The sequence below is a fragment of the Callospermophilus lateralis genome, chromosome 6 (assembly GCF_048772815.1).
Source record: "Callospermophilus lateralis isolate mCalLat2 chromosome 6, mCalLat2.hap1, whole genome shotgun sequence".
NCBI classification, from domain to species: Eukaryota; Metazoa; Chordata; class Mammalia; order Rodentia; family Sciuridae; genus Callospermophilus; species Callospermophilus lateralis.
In genome coordinates this window covers 157,776,663-157,803,072 of record NC_135310.1, presented here as the reverse complement: position 1 = coordinate 157,803,072, position 26,410 = coordinate 157,776,663, and the positions used below count along the sequence as shown (strand labels likewise).

The 26,410-nt window shown below is 39.9% G+C and overlaps 1 long non-coding RNA gene across 1 annotated transcript in view; it reads right to left on the bottom strand.

Moving 5' to 3' along the window:
• Positions 1-2,620: 2,620 nt before the first annotated feature.
• LOC143400954 (uncharacterized) overlaps positions 2,621-26,410 on the bottom strand; it is an 85,534-nt gene continuing 61,744 nt past the window's right edge. The window contains exons 2-3 of the long non-coding RNA XR_013091551.1: positions 5,237-5,343; positions 2,621-3,854 (exon numbers count right to left, since the gene is read on the bottom strand). This is a non-coding gene — a long non-coding RNA (uncharacterized LOC143400954). The remainder of the gene's footprint in view (positions 3,855-5,236; positions 5,344-26,410) is intronic.

The window sequence follows — 26,410 nt, the reverse complement described above, 5'->3', positions numbered from 1 at the left end:
GTTTAAACCAAATGGAAATGACCTCGTATGTCTTTATCATTCTAAGGTGTCTAGCACAGGACATGGAGTGGGGACTTCTTTCCTGATATCACGCTTCTCTTGTCTTAGCCTCGGGCACTGGGTAAGTAAACCCAGCCAGGCACCTCAGCCTCGATTTCCCTCTCACACCAACATTGCACCTGCTACTCGGGATGCTTGGCCCACCTGTGAGCTCACCTGCAGCCTCAGGAGGAGCTAGGGAAGGCCAGGCGTCTTAGAGGACACTTAGGGTTACCTAAGAGCCAGCATGGAGGGCAACTAATGACCCTAATGACCAAGGGTAAAACCAAAAGGGAGACAAAAAGGAAAGTGTTTCTAAAGAGAATTTAAAGAATTCATTATGCCTTGGGAACAAAATGAATTAGGATACTAAAAATTACAAACAAATTCTTATGATAAAAAAGCTATGAGTAGACTTTAAGTAGCATTTATATACTTTGAAACCTTAAAATGTCCAAAACAAAAGCTAGAGCTGCACATTTTCCTGTAGTTATTATCTAGCCTGTTCAATGTTCCGTGTAGTTTATGGCTCTGTGAAAATTAAATGTAATTAGTTTGTGGAAACTGAACAAAAGCCTAAATTCAAAGCACATTTTAAAAGTCAAATTCATTAATTTGGGTCACGTACTCATGACCCCCATCCTGTCCTCTTTTCCAAACTTTGTACTTCTTCTCTGTGATTAAACCTAAAACTATGTTCAGATGAGACCACAGTATCGTGAGAAATAGTTTGATCTGCTAGCCAACAGGCCTTCCCACCTTCTCTAAGCCTCTCGTCTCCCCCACCCACATCCTAACCCCAGCCCAGCCCCACCCACACTGGAACACAGGCGCCCCTTCCAGCTCACCTTAGGAGAGGCCCAAGGCTGAGGATCACAGGCAAGAGCCTGCTTTTGACTTTCCAAACCAAGTCAAACCAAAAGCCAAGACCTAAGAAGAAGAGAGACTTGAAAGAATACTAGAACACAACATCAGAGACACGTTTTTAACCCCTAGATTCTAGATAAAATTTCCAGATGGGAGGATGGTAGGAAGAATAGAAAAAAATGAAGAAGAAAAATGTGTGAGAAGGTCCCTCCCTGTACCCTGTCCTCTTCCTCAGAGCCCCTTTGAGATGAGGAGGATACTGGAATTCCCAGATTGGTCTAGAAGTCTAAAAGCACAGAATTGTATTCTCCAGCCACAGAGCATTCCAGGAAAGTGACTAGTTCTGCATATTTATGGGAAGGATTTCCTGTACACCCTGGAGCAATGAAGAAGTTTCAAGGGGCTTTTCATAGCCCAGGAGAGTTCAGTGTTTCCCAGGTCCCAGCCCAGTGAACGAAAGCAGCCAAACCTTGGCAGGCTCTCACAGGTGGACGGCAACCGTAGGGAGAGAGCTGGGACTGGAACTCAGTGGGATACAAAGGACACAGCCCCAGCTCCCTGGGTAGGTCGAAGTCTACGGAGCAGGCAGAAATACAGCTCAGCCGCTGCCAGCCCATGGTGATGGTAACCAAGACTGGCTGCTCCCAACCCCCGCACAGTCCCACACAAGGTCTTCAACACAGAAGCCACTCAGAGGAAAGGGCTCAGGGAAACTAACTGGACTGCAGTTTGCTTTTTCTACCCAAAGATATAGGCACAAAGTAGGAGTTAATTTAGTGCATGGAAAATTAAAAGATATTATTTCTTACATCTTAGAGCTTTTGGGAACTTGATTTCAAACCCTTAAAGGATGATGTCAGGCAATTCCTGTCTCATTTTTCCAACTCTTGTCTGTCTGAGGTACAAGACTCATTAAGATTTGGGCTTTACTATGGTGAATCATGATAATAGCTAATAAAAAATTCTAAGACAACACCAACTAAAAAAAGCTAAAGGAGACAGATGTTAAAGGGATACACCATGGTGCCACATGATCATCATGCTCTGTTTGCTGAGACCTAAGACAATTTCATATGAATGTACACATAGGTACCATGGTGTCCTGATATCTATCCTTCACAAAATTAAACTATGTCATTTGATTCATATATATTTTAATATATTATCAACATTTACCATATCACACACATATTAGTGACTTCATTTTAAAACGCCTCTTTATGCCCAGTGTTTTTTAACGCACATAAAGGTTTTCAACACACGGTACTTCTACTCCTGTGGTGGGTCATATTCTATGGCGTTACACGGACATTCCTTATCATGGAGGACCGTGTTCTGCCTGAGCAAAGCTGAAGGAATAATAACTCTTAGAAACATCTTCCAAATGGGCACCGAGAAACAACTAGAGAGAAGTATGCTTCAGTGTTCTGTCACACTGGAGCATGATTATAGATTATTAGAGATAATGCACAGCATATTTCAAAAAACCTAGATGAAAGGGTTCTGAATGTTTCCAGCACAAATATAAGGATAAATGTTTGAGAAGGTAGATGTTTACCCTGATTTGAGCAGTACACAAGGTATGCATGAATTGAAACATCACATGCTGCCTCTTAAATAGGTACATTTATTATATGCCAATTGAAAAACAAATATTCTTTGCAGAGGCATATCTTCCACATTCACGGAAACAGTTCCCTAGTAATTCGTGGATTTCAGTGTTTCCCGGAGAGTGTGTCTTGGTGCCACTGTTCAAATCACCTGAATTTATTATTGCAAAGTGGATCCATGGCGCTCCCTCGAATCAGCAGAGGTGGACGGAGGGTAAGAACTGAGTGTGGAAACCCCAAACCTGCTCTGCCCCTGCAGGCCCAGGACAACTTCTGGGGCCTGAGGTAACCTTGCCACCTGGCACGTGGCTCCCCAGCGCAGCAGAGGCCGGTTCAAAGCAGCAGTTTCCTTGCTGTGAAAAGCATCTGAGTTTCACTGGGATGAATTCGCCCGCTGGGATTTTGCCCCATGGGGTGAGCCGCAGAGTTGATGGGCAGCCAAGGGAGCAGACTGCAGCCCGGATCCCGCTGAATCAGCAGCAGCCCTGAGCGCAAAGCTGGGCGAAGGGCGCCCTCAGATTTACGGCGGGCTCTGCCTGTCCCCCCGTGGCAAATGCCTGGGCAGTGTGTGTTTGTGAAAGGCCAAGGCTCGGTGTGTCACGCATCACGAATGATATACTGTACAGTTCCCCAGGATACTTGAAATATGTCCACTTTGTCCCATCTGGATCGGGTTATTTATTTTTTTCTCTCTTCGTGATTAGCATTTTGGCAGTTTTCACTCTTGCATTCGGCTGTTCCACATGCTCAGGGGAGACGGAGAGGCGCTCCTTCCAAAATCAGGGCAGCGCTGCGCCCAGAAAATCTGCAGCTGAGCGGGAGCTTTCTTTATGGCAGATTCTCCACACTCGGGAGGAAGCAGAGGTCGCCAATATGGCCAGTGGGCAGTGGGGCCCCCCGAGATCAAGGCCGCGTGACCACGGAGCGTGGAAATGCTCTTACCAGATGGCCCTCGGAGGCAGACCAGCGGCGTCCCCAGAACCAGCTGAGCCTGTGGATTCTCCACGTGCAGTTTCGCTGAGCTGCGGAAGGAGGGCCTGTTCCAGGTCACCAATTTCAGCGGCTGGAGATAAAGTTGGGGTCACGATATTCATTTGACACCTTGTTAATTTATGCTGCCACAAAAACAAAACCAAACCAAAGTCACTTGTGTGCACTCACGTGGCTTAAAATAATGCTGGAACAGCCCGAGGTCTGTTTCTCATTTGGGGTGAGTTTTGGGGTGGGACACAGAAACAAAACAGTCCAGAGGGCAAAGGTCTTCTTCCCACTTGCTCTGGCTTTGGCGGCTAAAGAAAATGGTCTGCGGCTCCTTTTAGCTGTTTCAACAATGATGACCTGCAATTTGTATTTTCAAGTTAGCCCTTGCACTCAAATTTAAAATAGCTTGCTCTTTCATTCCACACTTGTTCTACCCATGTTTTTATTCATATTTACAGACTAAGCTGTCATTGTAGAGTCACTTTAAATATGTAGAATCAAAAAGTCAGAAACAAACTTATGATACATAAACATTGTTTAATAGATAAAGAGAGAATGCAAACAAATAACCTTAAGGAGTGTTGATTAAGAATTGATGTGGGGCTGGGGATGTGGCTCAAGTGGTAGTGCGCTTGCCTGGCATGCGCTTCCTCAGCATCACATACAAACAAAGATGTTGTGTCTGCCGAAAACTAAAAAATAAATATTAAAACTCTCTCTCTCTCTCTCTCTCTCTCTCTCTCTCTCTCTCTCTCTCTTTAAAAAAAAAAAAAAGAATTGATGTGTCACGGGGCTGCGGTTGTGGCTCAGTGGCAGAGCACTTGCCTAGCATGTGTGAGGCACTGGGTTTGATCCTCAGAACTACATAAAAATAAATACATACATAAAGGCATTCTGTCCATTTACAATTAAAAAAAAAAAGAACTTATATATCAGGAGCTAGGAGTGCTGGCACACACTTGTGATCCCAGACACCCCATAGGCTGAGATAGTAGAATCCCAAGTTCGAGGCCAACCTCAGCAACTTAGTGAGACCCTGACTCAGTATAAAATTAAAAAGGGCTGGGAATGTAGCTCCGTGATAGAGTGTCTCTGGGTTCAATCAATCCCCAGTATCAAAAAAAAAAAAAAAAGGTATTGTATTAGATTTATTAGATTGTAATTCCTCAAGTGCTTTTAATGTTACATATAACATAAAACTTAGTAAATGTACTAAATATCTTTAAAGATGCTGCTACCACATCAAATGATGTAATAAAGCATTTTATTCAAAACAAAATCCAAAACCTTTCACTTAAAATCTTGCTCTGATTATTATATCACTTCCACAATTACTAAATCTAATATTGATACAAATTACTCTGCCTATAGTATGTGTGAGGCACTGGGTTTGATCATCTGCCTTTAGCCAACTATTTTTCTATCTATATCTACATCTATCTCTCTAGTATAAATTTTATAATATATTGCCAATTAACATATTAGTTCAAAATACGAGTTTTCCTTTCCCATTCTCTGCCTTTGCAGAGACACTGCTGATTTAATTTACCTTCCCAATGACATAAGCTTCAGCTCCTGGAACGGTACCTCCAGAGGCAGGAGCTAGATACAAACTCACAGCTGCCTTTCTTCCTCTATCCCCTCCACCCAAGTCCTTTGGAGATCAATATTTGTCATACCTAAAACATGGAGTGTTTTAACTATCTCCTGGAAAGCTCATCACAAGTCCAGACACTTACTTGCTTTCTTCCCAATCATTCTGGTTCAGCATGTCCAAAGGGGGTCCAGAACCTGCATATTACATAACCTCCCGGTGGCCTGGGGTGTAGATGGTCCTGAAATCACACTTTGAGAAACAGTGATTTTATAATCTGAGTATGTCACAGGCTTAACCCTAGTGGAGTCATTTCTGCAGAAATGAGAGTTAGGAACCTGTGTCCTGATCCTCTGGCAGAAATGGGCATCTGCTGTGGTTGAGCATGGTAGCTGCTCAACCTTGACAACAGGGCACAGGGTGTCTGAGTAAGGATACTTCCTGGCACACTCACTCCATCCATGTCCACCTGTGCGCTCACTCTTCTTGTTAACCTCTCCCTGAATCCCATATGGACTGGCTCACCGGGCCGTCCACCCCTAGGCAGTAAGACTCCAGGAGCTGGTCACTTCAACTTCAACGAGGATCTCACTCTCTTGTTGAAACAGGTGTCATGGGGGCCAGGTTAAAGATGACTGAATTTCAAATGCATTTGGCTTATGAAAGTAGCCAACCCTCAAAACTAAATACTGGATTATTTCATGTATTTGATATTCTGGTGACAGCAAAATGATAGGGGCAGAATGTAGATCACTGGTTGCCAGAGTCTGCAGATGGGGAGAGAAAATTGACATGACACCTGTTTCAACAAGAGAGTGAGATCCTTGTAGAAGTGACCAGCTCCCGGAGTCTTACTGCCTAGGGGTGGACGGCCGGGTGAGCCACTTCATATGCGATTCAGGGAGTGGTTAAAAGCCATGGCATCCTGGCTTTTTCAGTCTTCAGATGAAGTCACTTGGAAAAAACCCTGTGGCATGAGTAATGGACCCTGTGTGACAGGCAAGACTTCCTGTGAACCAAAGCATCTCATGAGAGGAACAAGTGTGTGAAAATGAGCGACCATCAATGCTAATGCAGGTGACATCCAAGACTGTGCAACATAATGATTTTGTGGATGTTAGTAACACCTCTGATGAATGCGCTAATGTCCAGATGGAGGAGTGCAGCAGTCCTACCTACTATCATTGGAATTTCTGAGTAAGGAGGGGTGTCTGAGCTTTGCCGAGGCTTCGCTGAAAATTAAATGTTCACTGTCATTAATTAAAAATGGATTTAAGGAATGAGCAGGTTTTGGATTTATCTGCATGAGCCCTACCATCTGGGTTAGCACCATTGCATTTTCAAACAGAGAAGAAATACACCATTTATGGTAAACTAAGGAGAACCTGGATGGAAAATGGCTAGATAGAAAAGGTTTGGTGTGTATAATAGCTGTAATCATCACTCAGGAATCCAACAATCATTTACAGGGTACTAACTGTGTGCAAGGCACTGACTTAAGCTCTAGAGAAAAAAAATGAGAGAAAAAAACCCATGTTTTCTAATACCTCCATAAGCAGTTCAAGATTAAACAGTAGATTATTAAATTATGAAAATTATTAAATTATTAAATTATGAAAACAATAGCTGCAATCCAACAAATGACCCATTTCACTTAAAACTCCCATAGTCAAAATATCACTGTGCTGGAGAGAATGGAATCAACAGCCCTTCAGTTACCCAGAAAGAACCTGCAAAACAGGTCACTGGATTAAAATAAAACCAAACTTCTGAAATTTATGCCACAGACACTTTTAAAGCAAGTTATAACCCATCAATAACAGCTTTTAATTAGAACATACATAAACATGTCCACAGCATTTGTTTAATGAGGAAAAACCTGCAGGATATTGTTGAGATGTGCCTAACACATAAAATTTACAGTATTATACCAGGCATCTTTACTATGTAGCTTTTTTAACTGTAAGACGTGAAATAGTTGAAAAGAAAGCTCACAGAGAGAGTATTACATATCTTCACACCATTCAGTGAAAACCAAATATCAGGTTTGAACACAGTGCCCTGTGTTAGCTGTTATGGATCCATAATCTTTACCAGAAATGTTCAATTTTTATTAATTTTTATCACGACCAATAAAAGATCCAAAAATTATTTTAGATTGCTTTTAGCTTCCCAAACCAGTGTGTACAAAACCGAAACCAAAAATTGGCATGTGAGGGAGGCATCATTTGTGACTGAAAGAAACCTAATGCTGGATTTGTGAAGCTGTCGCTATGTGGATGGAGACGCTGTTGTGGAGACTTGTTGGCTACAGGAGGAGAACAGGAAGGCTATAGACAATAGGAGCAGAGCTGGGTTATTTCATCAGCCCAAACTCCGGCTCTTAGAATGTGCTGCTTGAGACTGGATGGGATCAGAGAGGATTCTGACCCGGGACCTGGCACACATTAGATGTGTAATAAGAGTCTGTGTGCTAAAGTGAAATGGTGTACGAAGAGAATTTCAGATTTACTGTAAACCAAAAATGTCAATCAGACCCAACTGGCTTTCAGGACGAGCCAGAGAAACTGTGTATTCATGCCCAGCAACAGGCCACATGTAAGAATGTATTTACAGCAGTGAAGAATTAAATCTGCAGTGGCCACGTGGGAGACAGGCTAGACAGTGCTAGGCTCACACTAGGGTTCCTTAGGGGAATGGGGCTGATGGGACGAAGGACAGCTGAAGGCTAGGTTACTGTTGTTGAAGAGCACTGCCCCTTCATCTCCAAACCTCTCTCTCTCCATGCTGCTTAGAAGTAGGAGAGAATTAGCCCAGAAGTGGATCATGTCAGCAGAGACAGGAGCAATTCCGAGTCAGTGACTGCTTTAGGAATCGCTAAAGAAGCTTAAACAGGGAGAGCTGGGAGTCAGCCAGTCCTCTGCTTCCTTCGGTTTTGGTTTCTTCCTGAGGGAGGTTGTAGGTGCCAGCCTCCGAGGGCACTTCTGTGTCTTTGCTTCTGGCTTCGAGTTCAAATCAATGGTAACACTGGGCTCCATATTTCAACTCAGCAATCAGCAGCTAATTGTGCCCTCCCCTTGAACCAGCTTGGTTTATACCCAAGCACTAAGGCTCCCTTCTGCAGTTAAGCCTCGGAGGAGAAGCAGCACGAGGCAAAGACATACGCTGTGGGACTTGGAGTTTAATGCTACATTAAGAAGAAAGGAGAAAATAAAAATCCTCAACCTTAAAAAGGTTAAGGAAATATTTAATAGGGCAGGGCTGTGATCCAAGCATTTTCAGAAGAAAGGTGAATGCTATATGAGATCTGACTGGATGCTTTCAACCCAGAGAAACACAAAATTCCTGGCAAGGCTCATGTACTTGATATTAATGTTGGAAGAAGTTACTCCCATTTATAAAAGGAAAAATATGATTTAAAAAAGATATCAAGTATGTTTCTTATTTAAAAAATTTCACAAGGAGTTCTGAATGATGAGATTTATGGATATTAAAGAATGTTGGTTGGTTTTTAACCTTTGTTCTCCAAGTGAAATGTGCATCCAGTTTCATTTAAAGGTGTGCATGTTCCACTCAAATGTGTGTGGAAACTCAGGAACAAATCCAAGCTCAGACGTTAAATGGAGCGCGGTTTTTGAGATGACCAAATGGAGTGTACTCTCTTTTTCCACAAGTATAACATTCACTGGGAATTTAAAAAATATAAAAAACCAAATTGTCTTCAATGTCCCACCTCAGAATGAAATTGCTTCTTAGGAGGTACTTAAAAATCTTAACACTAGAAAAATTATTTCAGATTAAAATCACAAGTCAATTCTGTGAATATATTGAGAAATCAGTTACTCTTATAAATTTTTCAAAGAATGCAATTAATCTTACTTCCCCCCAAATATTTGTATCAACCTGAGAGTAACAGAATCCAATGTAAATGAAGGAAACCATTCTTACTGTCCACATACATTTTGAGATTGGGTGAAGGAAGAAAATAATGCTTTAAATTTAATGGGATATGTATTTCCCTCAATCTGATATCTGTTTTCAATTTTGACCATGTATTCACAACTCTAATAGAATCTCAAAAAGGAATCAAGCAAAAAACAGACACAAAGGTGTCTTGGATCCTGTTTTTTACAGTATTTTCCATTTCAATATGTATATGTATTTTTAATTTTGGGGGCATTTGATTTCATGTATTTGTTTCAACAAGAACATATAAATTATTGTTTTGGATTTATGAAATAATACAATAATGGGAGAAAATTAGAACAGTTCATTAACTTTTTTTTCTTTTATACAGCATAGTTTGATATCACCATTTTTTTTTCCAAAGAAAGTGGTACAGTGTAAAGAATATGACCTTTGGAAGGACATATGAGCATTTTGTGCAGCTGTGGTCATAGTCAAGTGTGCTACAGAAGAATAAATTGTTTTCACATTTATATTTGTGGATAATAATGCTATCTTTGTAGATTTGTTATGGCCACAACCTTGACAATACATTTAAAACAACAGATATGTATTATGTGTTCGACAGAAAGAAATTATTAATTACATTTCAATCTATTGTGTAGTTTTCAGATAAACATCAAATAATATTTCCAAATAAATTAAAATATCCAGGATATAAAATAAATAAATGTATTTTATACAGTATAATGAATAAATTTACCACATATAAACTTTGTATGGACTGATGGCTTAGATGGTGAATGATAACAGATTATTGACAATGCTTTTTGGATCTCCTCTTTATAGTTAGAAAAAATATTTTTATTCATGTACAAACACGTTGTATATTTCGTATAGGACTCAGGAGTAAGTTTAAGGGGACAGCAGGCAATCAAAAAAAAATTTAACCTACTAAGCATTCTGTTTTATAAATTTCACGTTATTACAAAAATTTGTAAACAACAGAGTGGGATCCACACCATATGTGCACAGGTTAAAAGCTAATAAGGATATTGCCAATTGGAGAAGAGGCTATGGTCATTCCTTCTTCCTCCTTCCCCCTAAGCATGACGATAAACCCTGGATGTGGCACAAGAGTCATCCAAAGGAGACCAAGGAGAGGCTGTAAGAAGAAGGGAACACCACCCAGCAGAGGAACCGCCCAGACCCAACATTTCCAGTGCCGGATTCAGCGAATGCTCCAGGCTGAAGGGGTTCCCTCTGCCCCCCATCAGCACAGCAGGCAGCACCAACAAGAGAGACCAGTGGAGGGTCCCACCAGATATAAGCAGCCCAGCAAGCCCTTCTCTCCAAAAGGACGGAGACTCAGCTTTCTCACCAAGAGTTACCAATGTAATATAGAGATAGGGGTTTAATTTCATTTTGCTGCATATGGATTTCCAATTTTCCTAGCACCATTTGTTGAAGATGCTATCTTTTCTCCAGTGCATGTTTTTGGCAAAACTTAACTCAAAATGGATCAAAGACCTAGGAATTAAACCAGAGACTCTGTGTCTGATAGAAGAGAAAGTAGGCCCTAATCTTCATCGTGTGGGATTAGGCCCTAACTTCCTTAATAAGACTCCTATAGCGCAAGAATTAAAACCAAGAATCAATAAATGGGATGGAATCAAACTAAAAAGCTTTTTCTCAGCAAAAGAAACAATCAACATATTTTATATACAAACAGAGATATGAAAAATGTGGTATATATGTGTAATAAGAATTATAATGCAAAAAAACCCCAAAGTACATGTATCAAGACATGAATTGGTGTGAACATGCTTTATATACAAAGATATGAAAAATTGTGCTCTATATGTGTAATAAGAATTGTAATGCATTCCACTGTCATGTATTTAAAAAAAATAAAATCAATAAAAAAAAGAGAGAGAGAGTTACCAAGGTAATATAGTACACCTGTCAAGAGAGACCATAGGAAGCAGCCTAGTCCAGCAAGGCTTCTTTGTCCTTAGGAGCCCAACCCTCCTTCCTCACCCAAAGACACTAGTGCAGTGGGTAGAACCAAAGGGAGCAGCCAATAGGAAGGAGCCTGAGAACTTTTGTCCCCATGAGTTAAGATGATCCTTGTCTACCCAGAGACACCAGGCCACCCCTGGTGGAAGGATCCCTTCACATTTCCCCAGACACTCAGTACTCCAGCTTGGGAAAACTCCAAGCCCCAGATAACCCCAGGAGTTACCAATGGGAGGCCCACAGCACATTCCAAACCATAGCAACACCTTCCATATAATGGCTGCCTACCATAGGATATCGGCTGTATCTGAAAGATACCATTTGTCAGATTTAGTAAATTCTCTTCTATTCCCAATTTGCCTATAGTTTACATGAATAGAGGTTGAATTTTACCAAGCACTGCATCTACTTCCAAAAAATGATCACATGATATTCTCTTTCCCTTTTTGAAATGATTACTCATATTTTTAAATGTTAATCCAACTTCAAATTCATGGGGTTAAATTCCCCTTTCGTCAAGTGTTATGCTTATGTACCTATTTATTCAGACAGCACCCATTTGTTTATGATACTTGAGTCTCTGTGACAGTGAATTGGAAATTTCACTTTTATCTATGGTCTTTGGTGGATTTTTATAACCAAGGTTATACTAACTGATGAAATTAACTTAGAAAGGTCCTTTCTATCTGCAGTGTTTTGGAAAGTTTGGGTAATATTCACTTGGAAAGGTCCTTTATTTTTTTTTCAATATTTTGGAAAGTTTAGGTAATATTAGAATTATTTCCCCTTGTTTTGAATATTCTCACAGAACAACCTCTCTGAGCACAGAGTTTACTTTGTAAGAAGACATTATAATATGTCTCAGAATATCAGACATAAAGCAATTTAGGTTTCTAAATTAATTAATCTAACTCTTTGGGTAAGTTATAATTCTTAGGAAGTTTTCTTTCCTATAAATATTCAAATTTAATTTCAAAGAAATGTTTTTATTTTGTTTTTAATAACAGTATTGTGGTTTGAATCTTGAATGTCTCCCCAAGGCTAATACATGAAAGTATCCCTTTTCTCAGGTAGTTTTTCTCATCCCTTTTCTCTTCTCCGTGTTTTGTCACAATGAAGTGAAGCTGATTAACACAGTTATCATTTTAGAAGTCTGGAATACCTACAGTAATGCTTTGTATTTCATTCCTTATTTTCTAATGTTAATTCCTTTTTGTTAATGCACTTAGTGTTTCTTAATCTCACTAAAGGTATATTCATTTTATTAGTCTTTTTTAAAGCACAACTTTTTGTTTCTTTTACTCATCTCATTTTTAAGTGCGATGAATAGTTATTTATTTCTAATATTTCTCTTCTTCTAAAATTATTTAAGGTTATAAATTTTCATTTAAGTACTAATTTACTTCTATCTTCAAAATTTATAATTTTAATTATAAATTTATATATAATGTATGAATTTACTTATAATGTATAATTGATGCTAAGAGCCATAGTCGAATGACGCATGGCATTTTTTCCAGAACAGAGTGGTTGAGAGGTGGCCAGCAAGCCATTGAGACGATAATGGTTATGTTAATCTGTGTATATTAGACCCCTGCTGTCCGCCTAGGCCTGCTAGAACTTTGGAGTTCTCCCTACTTTGGAGTTCTCCCTACTTGGATTCCCAGAGAGTCCCCATTGGTTGGGGAAGTGCCAGAGGCAGGATTTCCGGGGTTGGTGTGTGGTGTGTCCGGAGAGAAGGCCGCATGCGTGTGGCATTCGCAGGAGTACGGAGAATAAAGGAGTTCCTGTTTTGAACCTACAAGGCTGTGTGGCGGCTCCGTTATTTTGTGCCCAGCCAGACTGCAGCAAATTATAAATTCCTAATTACTATTATCTTTTATATTTGCCTCATGAATTCTTTGGGGGAGAATATTTACTAATTTCTAAGTACATAGAATTTTACTATATTTTAAATTGATCTCTCCATTAATTTCTGTGTGATCAGAGAATATTATTTATATTTTAATAATCTTCTTAACCTTGCTGAATGTATTTTATAGCACAGAATCTCTTTAATGCCATTCTGTCAATTTTTCTCTCCCTGACTTCTGGTAATTATCTATCTATCTATCCATCCATCCATCCATCCATCCATCTATCCGTTTATTAAATTGGAGGTAATTTCCTTACGTACATATTTTGGAGCACTAATTTTCCTTTCAGCTTTATCTTGCCTGACACTACACTTGCTATTTAAAAATTACTCTGATTTTACTTCATCTCTGGCAGCACTATTTGATTCTCTTTCAACTCTGCCTGCCCCATCTTGATAGACTCTTGTTCTTTTCAAAATATTCAAACTGTATGTTTTTAGATATACAAAATGCAGTTATTTAGTATTTGGTTTGGATAATTTTAGTGACAGAAGCATTTGCAGATCAGTCTTTGCAGTCTGTTGTTCTGCTGGCTCTCCCTCATGGTGTCTGGTATCTTCTTTCCTTCTGAATGTAGTAACGTGCTCACTGAGTTTTAATTATAAATATTTTTATATGATTTATTTGAAGTCTGGAAGACTAGAAATCCTACAGAGAGGTTTTGTACTTGTTTCTTCTCAGACCCTTGTATAAATAAAATTCCAGAATTACTTTACTCTAAATCATGGGTTTGGTATTTTCAGACTACAGAGCTATAAAGCCATTCTGCAAACCTGAATGAGAGTCTGCTTATGGATACAAATTCAGAGGGGTCATCCCAATTCCCAGGTCAGCAATAAGGTTAAAATAGGTACATTTTGCTTGCAGTCCCTCTGCAGCTAGTTTAGCATTCCAGATAAGATAAGAAGGTCTTCTTAGTAGGCACTGGACTCCTCTCACCTACTCCAAGACTTACAAAGATCTGATACAGATGAACAAATCCACCCAGCTTCACAAATTATGTTCTTTAAAACCAATGTCATGGTTCTGTTTGACTTCAGTTTCCCACTGTCATGTCCTGTCTGACCTGAGAGTTTCTCAATCCCTTGCATTTCATTCACACTTACAAGCTGATGCATTATGGGGTTTTCCAGCCTTTTTAGCTACTTTCAGTAGAAGCTTCATTCTGTGGAACCTAATCTGTTACTGGATATTGAAGTTTCTTTTTTTTTTTTCACCATTAAGATGAAAAGAAGAGTCACTGTGTTGAAACTTGATGGCATTTTATTCCTTGCATTTTATTAAAATTAGAAAGTGTGAGGCATGGTAGTACAGGAATATAATCCTAGTGACTAGGGAGGTTGAGGCAGGAGGGATGCATGTTTGAGGTCAGCCTCAGCAACTTAGTGAGGTCCTGTCTAAAAGAATAAAAGAGCTTGGGATGTATGTAGTTCATGGGCTCAATCCCCAGGACCAAAAGAAGCAAGGAAGGGAAAAAAGGGAAAGAAAATGAAGAGACCATACTCTCGGTAGCTAAGAGACTGGAAAAGAGAACATGCAAAGCAAGACCTGGATGTCCTGTGACCTGTAACTAACATCTGGACTAGAATAACCTGTCCCTGATTTCTGCTCTTGATACATTTTCTCATTGATTAGTCAAGCAATGTTGAGCAAAAGTGTAATGTGTGGAAGATTTCAATGTGACCCTGAAGGTGTAATCCAGAATAAGACAATAATCCTGATGCTGTCAAGAATCACCTGTATTATGTCACCTATACACATGACCCGTCTCCAAACAGGTGCATTCGCCTCCACATTATTCTCTAGGACTAATTTATTATTCTCTTACTTCTACAGCTGATATCTGTACGACTCGACTCTCCCCCAAATTGTATGACAGACACTCAAGGGACTTACTGCTTCCAAATGCTCTAATTAATTTGAATCTTTGCAGAGAGGATCAAATGAATTTAATATGACAAATAGGTACTTCTCATTAAATATTTTGGAAAAAAACATGTTTCTATAATAAATAATAAAAAAAACAATGAAAGAGAGAGAAATAAAAATCATATTGCAAGCAGCAGAAATTTTTAAAAAATGACAGAAAACAACATCAATATAAAAGACATCATGAGTGAAATGACTTTTAAGTGAAAAATGGTAGCTATAAAAGTTATCTAGCACACATACAATTCTTCTTCACAAAAGATGAGAGATAGAACTGAATTCTCTTCCCTAACATCATTAATAAAACTTTCAAAAATAAGTCATACCTGAATCTGAAAATTGTACTATTAGACTATACACTAGGAACAGATTGCGACAGAGAGATTAATGCCAAGTCATGTCCTTGGAGTAGCTACACACTTAAAGGCAAAGAAATATTTCCTTGGTGATCCCAACATAAAACACTAGGCTTTAAAAGGGAGAATCAATACTCCTTCTCCAAAGGAACAGGAAATGATAAAAGAGAGGGAAGCAATCAATAGATACCAACTCCTTGGAGAAACAGAGTGAGAACCAAGATGTTCTCCTATAGAGCCGGCTGGCTGCAAAGGCCAGGAGAGACCTTGTCAGACACAGAAAAAAGATCTCAGGGAAGACAGCAGTTGGGAGCCCTTGTACAATAAAGGTCAAGCAAGAATTCTCAGGGTTGCAATTTAACCAACTAAGAGATGCATTGAGAAGCTGTGCTGAAATAACTAGGGTGAAAGGTTAAGTTCATTGAAATATAGACCTGAGGACAACTGCTGGGGTGTGGTGGTTCATCAAGGAACACAAATGTCGTAAAATGTGAGCCTTGACTCAAGAGCATCACACACAGGACTCTCTTGCAACGTTGGGTGGAGAGGTGAGAATGGGTGAGACTTCATTCTTTCTCATTTACAACCATTTCATTACTTTTATTAGCTTTGTATTTAACCCACTATTGAGGTGGTGGGTTTTTTTCTTGGCTGACTTTTAACTACATCCTCACATGCATATTTTACTGCAATATGAACACACATTCATGTCATAATAACATTCTGGTTATAGTACGAAATTATTACAGTGTGAACAATGGTTGTAAAAAATAGAAGGCAGGAAGGTGAGAACAGGTTAAACACTTATAGTGTTTCCAATTGCAGGTGTTTGTAATTTTAATTATCAGTTTATCTCAAACCCAAGAACTTTCCATCTTTGTCATTGTGGCTGCCATTATTGCTCTTGCTGCTTTGGCTAACTTTTGATTGATGGTTTTCAATTTTGCTGCTTTTTGATCAGAGGAGAAAAATTGAGTTTGGAGGTAAACTTTAGAGTCCAGTAGATAGTCACTCTTGTAAGAAAGAATATATTTCTATTGTTTGATAAAAAGTCTTCCAGAATATGAGAACATCACATAGACACAAAAGTATGATAGACACGACCTTGCCTAGGTGACATTCTTCCATATATGGGCACTAACGGCTTCTAGTGGTGGCCACTACACTAATGCTGCCCTAGTACTTAGTGCCTTTTCAGCAGTGTGTCCATGGCACTGTGAGATGGATTAAAAGGATATTTGCATTTTAAGTATAGTATTGCCAGCTGCCTTTTAAAAAGACTGCATGGTTCACTTATGTCATCTCTATGGATAAGCCTGCTCTTCTGCCCACAACCCCAATATGGAAAGGTGATTTCCTCCTAGCTTTCTTTATGATGAAAGCTTCCAAGATGCTTCCTTCTAGCTGTACGAAATGAAATGACAGTACATCATGGCTATCAATAGTCCACGCGACTGTGCAGTAGCACCCCAGTTCTTGCTGCTAACTGGTCAACCTCCTCCCATCCTCATTTCCTTGTCTCCCTAGCCTCTGGTGACCACCCTTATAATCTCAATCCACTTGTTTTAGATTCTGCATATGAGTGAGACTGTGGAGCATTTGTCTTTCTGTGCCTGTTTTATTTCACGTAACGTAATGATTTCTAGTTCCATCCATGTTCTTGCAAATGACAGGATTTGTGCATGTACAGATGAGGTTTCAGTTATCGGTGAATTCCTGAGCTGTATTTTTAGCCAATTAATATTAAACTCTTTGTTTTTCTATTTGTGAGACCTCATTTTTTATTAACTCTTTGTATGTCATCAGATTAGAAAGTTTCATGGACCAGTCATTGCCTGTTGACTATTTTCCCACAGTCTTATTTATATACAGTAGACTAGACTTATTTGTAGTATCTCCCAGTTTTCCAAGCAATTATGATGGCCACTGACCACTAATAGCTATGTACACAGAGTCTTCTTCCTATTTACTAGTTTTTATAGGTGTTTGCTCACTTGCTTTCCATCGAAGGCTTTGTGCAACCTGTCCCAGAGAGCCTGCCACTTTTACATGTCATATTTGCTTAAAAATCCATCTGTTTTTCATTGAATTAACTACTTCCTTGTCATGTGTTAAAAGACCTACTAACTCGAATGTTCATTCTATTCCTATTTACTCTATTTGCTTATTCTGACACCAGCATGATAGTCATTTCATTAGGGGAACAACATGGTTCACCTAACACAGGTTGAGGGTAGTTTCCTCTCACCCATTTCTTTTCATAAACCAACAGTCAGCTCCATCTAAAAGTTGGGGACGGTATTTGGAATATATTCCTATGTGCATGCATATTCATTGTCTTATAACATAAAATCCTGTCATCCTGGAAATTGTGATGCGTTCATTTATTATTAAATCATTTAGTAAGACATATCATTTTCTTTCTCTAAACAATAGCATGCTTGTTAAATATAATTACTCAGCATTTTATTTATTTATTTATTTGGTCCTGGGCATTTAACCAAGAGATGCTCTACTAGTGAGCTCCAATCTCCAGTCTTTTTTACTTTTTACTTTGAGACAGGGTTTCACTAAGTTACTTAGGGCTTCACTAAGTTCCTGAGGCTGGCCTTAAACTTATGATCCTCCTGCCTCAGCCTCTTGAGCTGCTGGGATTAAAGGCATGTAGCACCATGCCTGGCTGTTTTTTTTTTTTTTTTGTACAGTTATTGTCATTTCCAGATTGGATAAAAAGCCACTGATTAAAGTGTCCAGGTAATCACATTAGTTATTAGGCTTGTTAATAAGTATCTCTTAAGGTATTTCCAACTTCAGTTATATCCTCAGCAAAAATAACTATATTTGTCAAATGCTTATGTTATTTTATTTTCTTAGCTTTTGCTTTTGTTTAAATGTTAAAGAAATAGTAATGATAGTGTTGGTGGAAACCTTTACCTAGTCCCTAATTTTTAATAAAATATTTTCAATTTTTCTAATTTTTTATGATAATATTTGCTATTATTTTTATATATAGCATTTGCAATGTATGTATTCTGCTTTTATTTTCAAATTCTTTAGAATTATAACTAGAACTGACTGCAGAATTTTGCCAAATACTTTTGAGCATCTTGATAATGTTCAAATCCCTTCCCCTTTGGCCTTGTAACCCTATAAACTACCCTTCAACTCTTGAAAGAAATCCAGAGGACTCAGTGCACTGTTCTCTTGTTACATGACTGGATGGTTCTTGCTATTATGTTATTTAGAATTTTTGCCTTATTATTGAGATTTGCTTACAGTTTTCTTTTTTACAGGTGTCTTTATCAAGCGTTGGTATCAAAATAATGCTGATTTAATAATGAACCTAGAGGATGCTAATGTTTTCCATAGGCTTTCATAATGCAAACAATACTGAATTTCTTGGTCTACATTTAAAGAAGGTTTAATGTTTGGCTGAAACTATTGTTCCTGAACCTTCTTCCCCATTGGCTGGCTCACCTCTGTGATCTCTCCTCTGACAGTGCTTAATCCTCTTTGTGCACTGAATTGTTCAGATAGTGTGTGCTCTTTTTAATTTTGAGACAAAGCCTCACTAAGTTGCTCAGGGCCTCACTAAGTTGCTGAAGCTGGCCTTGAACTTGGTGATCCTCCTGCCTCAGCCTCCTGAGTTGCTGGGATGACAGGCATGTGCCATCAAAAGCTTGACTATTAATTTTCTTCTGAAAAAAGAAGAAAGTTATACATCATGTCAGTTTGTTACAATGATGTTCTTATGAAATATCCATTTATAATTTTCTATATTGTACTTTGTTGTTTTTCTCACTCCCCCCTCCACCTTTTTTTTTTGTCCTGCTAATTAAGCTACTATTTGTTTCTTTCTTCCATTGTTAACTTGGGAATTCTGTGGAGATTTCACAATCAAGAGAGTTACTGTTGTTATGACCACAAACATACTTACAACCACACTTTTCACTAAAACTAAGATAGTTGTTACTTCTTCCACCAAATGGCTACAGCAGACTGAGACCAAGGACTATATGTCTTTTCTGTTTCAAAATTTCTTAAAGGATTCCCGATGTCACACATGCAAAAATTCACAACAAAATACTGGCAGATGGAATTCAACAGATGGAATTCATACCACAGATGCAAGGATGGTTCAACCTGTGCAAATCAGTGGACATAACAGAGGACACTCATGCTCTGAGGAACAAAAGCCACATGCCCAGGATATCCAATATTCAAGATGCAGAAATCTCAACTCTCCTAACCACTGAAGCACGTGAGACATTTCTATGAAGTCTCTAACGCCAATCCAAGGTGCTCTGGAATTCCAGGGAACAGGAAAAGGAGTTGCCATTTGTCTCTCTGGTTCTTCCCTCTTCCTCTGCACTGGGAGGTCTGGCTCCTGCTGGGCCCTCACACCTCCTCTACTTTGGAAGCAGACCCTTCCCAGCGTGAACCCTGAGGTGTGGCCATGTCTCCTGTCTGATGCTCACTTTCCCCTCTTGCTGTGTACCTGTCATCGTCACCAGAGATCGAGGTCCTGGCTGGTTTAGGGCTATTGTCCAAGAGCCCTTCCCCTCCCCTGCTTTCTTCTTTGGGTCTTTCTTCTTCTCCTCCTTCTTTTTTCTCCTCCTCCTCCTTGTTCTTTTTTTTTTTTTTTTTTTTTTTTTGTAACTTCCAGTGTTTAGAGATGAAAAGCCTGATCTCAACCTGACATTTTTCCCCCTTTGGGAAAATGTTCTTACTTCTCTCCAGAAGAAGGTTCCTTTGGTGTTGTTTTTGCTGTTATTAAATCAGTTCCTATAGTTGAAATTTTTACCAGGAACTTCTTAGATTTTTCTTTTTCTCTTCATTTCAACATGGAGCAAAAACAGAACTTTCTATTTTGTCTCATAAAAACTTTATTTTATTATTTGCTTACATAATGTCTGTCTTCCATTCCGTAATTGCTTTTTTCCTCATCTGGGACTATTATTGTCTGTTTATCTCTTCTTTCACCATAATCTTGTTTCATGATGTTTTTGCTCTGGGCTTTGAGATGGCTTTCCAGGCCTCCATGAAATCATAACCCACACCTTTAGGGTCATATAATAAATTGCTGTGGCTGGTTTCATGGTCCTAAGTTGTAGGAGATACCATGTGGAACCCAGGTTTTGTCATGCAGTATATTTGTAAACAGAAAATGAATGTATATGACCAATGGCAGGTTCCTATGCACCAGCCAGCACTTGAGACCTGCCTTGTGCCAGGACAGTGGTGGTTTCCATGGGAGAAGGCAGGTGGGGTGCAGATACAGCCCCTCTGAGGGTGTCTCTGGGGATCATGAGTCAGAAACAAATCCTGTGGCTTATAAGTCACAGGAATTTGGGGCTTTTGAAATTGCATCCTTTGACAACAAGCTCATACCTCTGAATGTACTTGGTCACAGAGTTTATAGGCAGTCATTGAAGTATAGGAATGCCTTTAAATCTGAACAAAACATAGAATGAATTCCAGAAATCTTAGAAACAATTAGAAGAAAGTATCGTCAGGGTTCAGTTCCTCTGGAACACTGTTTAATACCAAATTTTGTGAGATGTTTTGATCAGAGATGCATGTTCACTAGGTGTGACAGCTAACTGCTAGGTTACAGTGTTTGTGTCTCTCTAATGCAATGATGTTAAGATCCCATGACTTTGAGGTGACCAGGTGACTTCTGTCCTCACTGATGGGATCTTACCTCTTGTGAGAGGGCTACAGGACCAGCACAGCTCTTCCACTCTGCTGCCCTTGATGGGTGAAGACACAGGCCTCACTCTGGGGGATGTAGCAAGGAGGTGCCTTCTTGAAAACAGGACAGCCCTCACTGAGTCAGCTGGTTCATTGGTCCTGAATTCTCAGCCTCCAGAACTGTGAAAGAGAAACTTCTACAAATTACCCAGCCTGGGGCGTTTTGTTACAGCAACCTCAATGGACCATGACACTAATAAATACTTCATTGTGTGGATTTGACTTTATAACATTGCAAGAGCTGCTTAAAACCTGGGTCTGAAGTGCAGGATGAGAAGGCCCACCTTACACAGGAAACGTGGACAGGAATTGAGGGGAAAGAAAGCTGAGCAAGGTCACACCTGGGAACGGAGGAGGACCAGCTGGAACCACCAAGCTGGCATGAATTCATAGGAGTCTACCTTTAACCATGGGGAATCTACTTTTCATGACCGTTGGACCAGAAGCAAAATCTGGCATCTTTTGTAAGAAAAGTAAACCCACATACAGTCCAGGAATCTGGGCCACCAAAGGAGGAAGTTCAATAGGATATGGAAGGCCTGTGGGGCCAGCAATGTCCCATTCCAACAAGGTAAGCCTGAGACAAGTGACACAGTGTCCTAGGGAGAATGTTACTGATTCACTTCTGCCATCCCAATCGCAAACCAAGCATCTTTTGTCTTGTGACTTCGCAGGCAACACACCTGAAACTTCACAGGCAAGGGGATTCTGGAAATATTGTTCTGGCTTAGCTAACGCAAAACAACAAAAGGACCCGTGGAAACCTCTCGATGTTTGATGAATGGAAAAGTAAATGAGTAAATGCACAAACGAACAACTAAAGCGATCATTTGTAAGTTGTAACTGCAGTGACTCTCAGGTCTCTAAGTGGCCAGGGCTGTTCTTTCAGGAGATGGACACTTCTATTGCTAGGAAGTGTATTTACCACTGATTTGTTTATTTTCCTGGAACAGATTCCTCCCCTCGTAGCTCCTGCAAAGCAGCATCTCTGGCATCCCATGGTATTCCTGTTTGCTTTAGTCTGAACCCATTTATTGATGTTGAGGAAGTTGTTCTGCCCTGGATTAACCAAGCATCACACTTTCTTTATGTTTTGATTATTCTAAATGTCTCTCTCAACATGCAAGAGTAATCAAGTAGCATTTATTGAAAAGGTTCACGAAGAGATAAAAGATAATAAAAGCTGCATCTTGTTTAATGGAGCATGCCATGTTAACTTCTTTAGATAATGAAAAAGAGGAGGCAAGAGAGATAAGGAAAAAAAAGAATAGCTACTTTCCCTCACCCCCAAACCTCAATGCTAATACATTTATAATGAGGCCAAATCTATCAGTGTAAAGATACATATTAAAAAATTAAGAGATGTGTGATCGCTTTTTGTTATTATTAAGTAGTAATTTTCCAGCATTAGCTAATTTGGATATAGAAAGTTGATTCATTCAGAATAAGTCAAATATGTTTAAAATTAATTGTTCAGCACCAAAATACAGCAGCACCCTGTGACAGGGATTCTCCAATATAGTGGTTCTTAAAGTCCGTGGGAAGACTCCCAGGAGCACTTTCGTCAAGTGTAGATTGCGGAGTCTGACTTCCTGACTCTCAGATCCAGGAGAGCTGGAGTGGAACCAAAAATTTGCATTTCTAACAAGCTCCCAGGTGCTGCTGATGTTGCTGTTCTGAGGAGGACACTTTGGGAAACAGTGATAGAGTAAAGCCACCTAAAGAGGTGGAGAGGCTGTCTCTTATTTGGTCGGGAGCATTTAAAAGTATATCTTGGAGGCACCTGCAATTAACTCTGCAATTAAAGTGCTTCTTATCACAAATGGCTAAACACTAAGTTATGTGTCAAACCACTGCTTAGCACAACCTGAAGTGAGAACATCTACTGTACATCTTGTTATCCAGCAGTGCAGAGGGTTGAGCCAAGCATTTAAAGCCCTGTTTAAATAGACACAGTTACTATATCTAATCAACACAGCAGTGGGGCTTGCCAAAAACCTATAAAACTAATGGATTTGTAAGAAAATCACATCACCTTCAAATCCATGCTGGTAACACAGGGGGCATTTATAAAAAAGTAAAGAAATCGACATTAACCCAGCCTGTCTCTGCTGTCTGCCAATGAGTACTCCAACTTTGCTAAGGAAAGATCTTTTTCCCTTCCAAGCATTATGATTAAATACTTGAGGTTAAGTCTTTCTAAAATCGTGTAGGAGAAAGGACCATAATAGATGTGGGCTGAGTTTGTCCTGTGATGGACAAATCTACGGGTGGTTCTTTCCCTGTTAAAATATAAATAAATAAAGTAATTCACCTTTATCTCAGCAATCTTTGCTCCATCCCCCAAGGAGCCCGAAGAGATTGCAGTGCACCCACAGTATAATGAAAAGGCATCTGAAGATGTTCAGCTGTGGCTGCATGCATAACCTCTGCTCTGCGACCTGCATTACTTAGCAGGTGGAATTAAAATTCTGATAAGTGATAGGAACCGTGTGTAAGGGAGGAAATTGGTGTGTGGCCACATCATCTGCCTTTCATCCCCTCTGTTTGCTTGTTGTTAAAATCAATCCAGGAAAAATCATTTTCATCTTGAAAAATGCAGATGTTCGTGGAAAACTCAGAAAGAGAATTCTCTTTGGAAATGCCTTTCGCCTAATGTTGGACAAGTAGGAAGAGCGTGTAGAAAGCGCACACAGAGACACACACAGGCAGGTTGCTCACGCTTCACCATCACAAAAGAGCCCTGTGAAATCAGCACATCTCCCGGGAACTACGAGAGTGATCAACCACACAGCACTCAGACCCAGAGTGGCTCGCCTTCCCTGACAGTCCTGAAACAGTGTTCCCCTGGCTTCTCTAATGCCATGGAATAGCATGGATGGATCTGCACTTCAAAGTCCCTGTCCTGTCCACTGGGAACATTTTGTTATCCTCTTGAAAAACATATCAAGTAGAGAAATGCAGAGGCATGGGCTGGATTCTGGAAGACCCGAACCAACATTGCCCTGTTTGGTTCTTGTCTTGTACCGTACAGCTTAACGGATCCTGAGGACCACAAACACAAAGGCCTTGTGTGAACAATGCCTACGTTAAGAACAACGAGGGCAAGTGTTCTCCAATGAGTTGTTCTAGAAAAAGAGGTTTTGAGGAAGTATCCATAAACATTCATTAGCTATAAACTTCTTTCATAAAAAGCACATTGACTCTTACAGTCCTAACAAAATACCATGGACTGAGTGCAGAGGCTGAAGTCCCAGGTCAAGGTTCGGCTGGGTCAGTGTCTGTCGAGGGCAGATACTCCCTCAAGCCCTGAGCAGTGCAGCCCACGTCACCAATCAGTGTTCCTCTCAGATGATGAAACCACCAAACAAGCCACTCAGGCCTCTGGCAACCACTGCTGCATGATAGGTTAGAGCTGGCTTTGGCACAGGGGACCCAGGATGACCCAGACTCTGCACCATCCACTGTCACATATCACCCCAGTCAAACTCCCACCCTCCAGGGCCACCTTGGCCAACCACTCTGGACCCAGACTGGAAAGGGGCTGGTAATGAATAAAGGAAGGCCAGGCCAAGCCCTGAGTCCTTTCCAGAAAAGTCTTGCATAATCCTCCTGCTTGCTACCTAAGATCTTCCCTCTCCCCTTACTTTAAAGGAATTCTCAGTCTTTGTTCAGGCTGAGAAGCTGATTTGTGAGAGTGTCACCCAATTCTCTTCTTGGTCAAAAATAAAAACAGTTTTGCTTTCCCACTGCCGTAGGCTTTCGTTGTTGTTCCTGAGACTCTCAGGAGAAAAAAAAAGACCAAATATGGAATTAAGAAAAAATCACGCTGAGGGCTCCTGTCCTGGCCTCCAGACACCTCCTGCCTGGCCCTAGACCCTCACGGAGCTTGCCGTGCTGTGTGTGCCTGCTTGCAGAGAGGGGAAGCTCTTCAGTGTCTCTTCCAACAGGGACACTCATCCAACGTGGTCAGGGCCCCACCCTTATGAACTCACTTGTCATGAATTACTTCTTCCTTCAAATTCAGCTGTACTGGTGCTTAAGGTTGCAATGGGGCATGGGAGGGGCTCGTACACTCAGGCCACACCAAGCACAATTCCCAGCCAGGCATGTCCTCAGCACGCTCCTGCCTGTTCCTTCCTATGTAATTACACAGATGAAAGATGAACTGTGGATTTCAAGCACATCATGTCTACAGTGCTTGGTTCACTGTGCCCTGAAGACTGGCATTTGAATCTGAACAAAGAACTCACTTTGGAGGAAATCTTGTGTCCTGGCTAAGACTAGTTCCTACACCTGCCCATGGGGCACAGGCATTAACCTGACACAGAGGCCACAAGGGTAACAATTCTTTCTGTCGCATTTCCTCAAAAACAGAAACAAAACAAAATGTAAAGTCACAGGCTTATTTTTGAGCATGTCTGAGCAGGAAATACCTCCCTTGCCTAAATTATGAGCTAATATCTGTTGACATAGAAATGTAAAACAGCATTTGTTGTTTTTTTTTTTTTCTAATCCAAATTTCTTCTAATCATGTTAACTACACAGAAAGTAGATGACATTCCTATGCAGTCAAATGATTTGTAAATTTCCTAATTTCAAACACAAAGTAAACATCCTTCAAAATAGTCATTTACCCTCTCTGACTTAAGTTCCTCTTTAAATCACACTCTTCTTCTTGTGCCTAAGCATTTTATTTCCTCATTTGTCCAACCTCATACTTTTTTCTCCAACCTCACACTTAACACAGGACGCTTTACTGGAAGAATATCCCGAAGTAACATTGGAAAATTCACACATTCTATTATTTTTATTTATCAATACAAGAGCATCTTTACATTTAGTGTTACCCTGAATCTTTCAAAGAGTGCAACAGAGCATTCACAATTATGATCAATCACACAGGTGACATTTCTGCACGTGTCTACCTAGGTATTCCCTATCACAATAAGAATGACTAGAGCAGTTTGAAGTACAGATGGGAAACTCTAACCCTGGGACATAAAACTATATAACATCAAGTGGATGACTGCACTAACATTTTTCTGCCTGTAATCGTGTCACCACAAAGCAGATCGAAGTCTGAAAGACAGAGTGATAATAGTTCTCATCAGCTATATTCACACCATTCAAGTAAAGGCACAGATGGAAAACATTCCAATTGCAAAATGTTAACAGGCGGTATTAAGAGGAGAAAGAACAATTAAGTTGAGCAATGAGCTATTTATGATTTCAGTTGCCTTGAATCTTGAATTTTCTTTACCTCAGTGTGGTTACCGTTATCGCTTAACTGAGTTTTGACCTGAATATCTGCATTTTTAATAAATAAGATGCTGTTGTCCATATAAGTGACTGATGGCCTTTTGCTATTTTTTTAAAAAAATTTTCCTAATGTTCTTTCTCCTCTTTTTTTGCACATTATCTATTAACAGGACATTA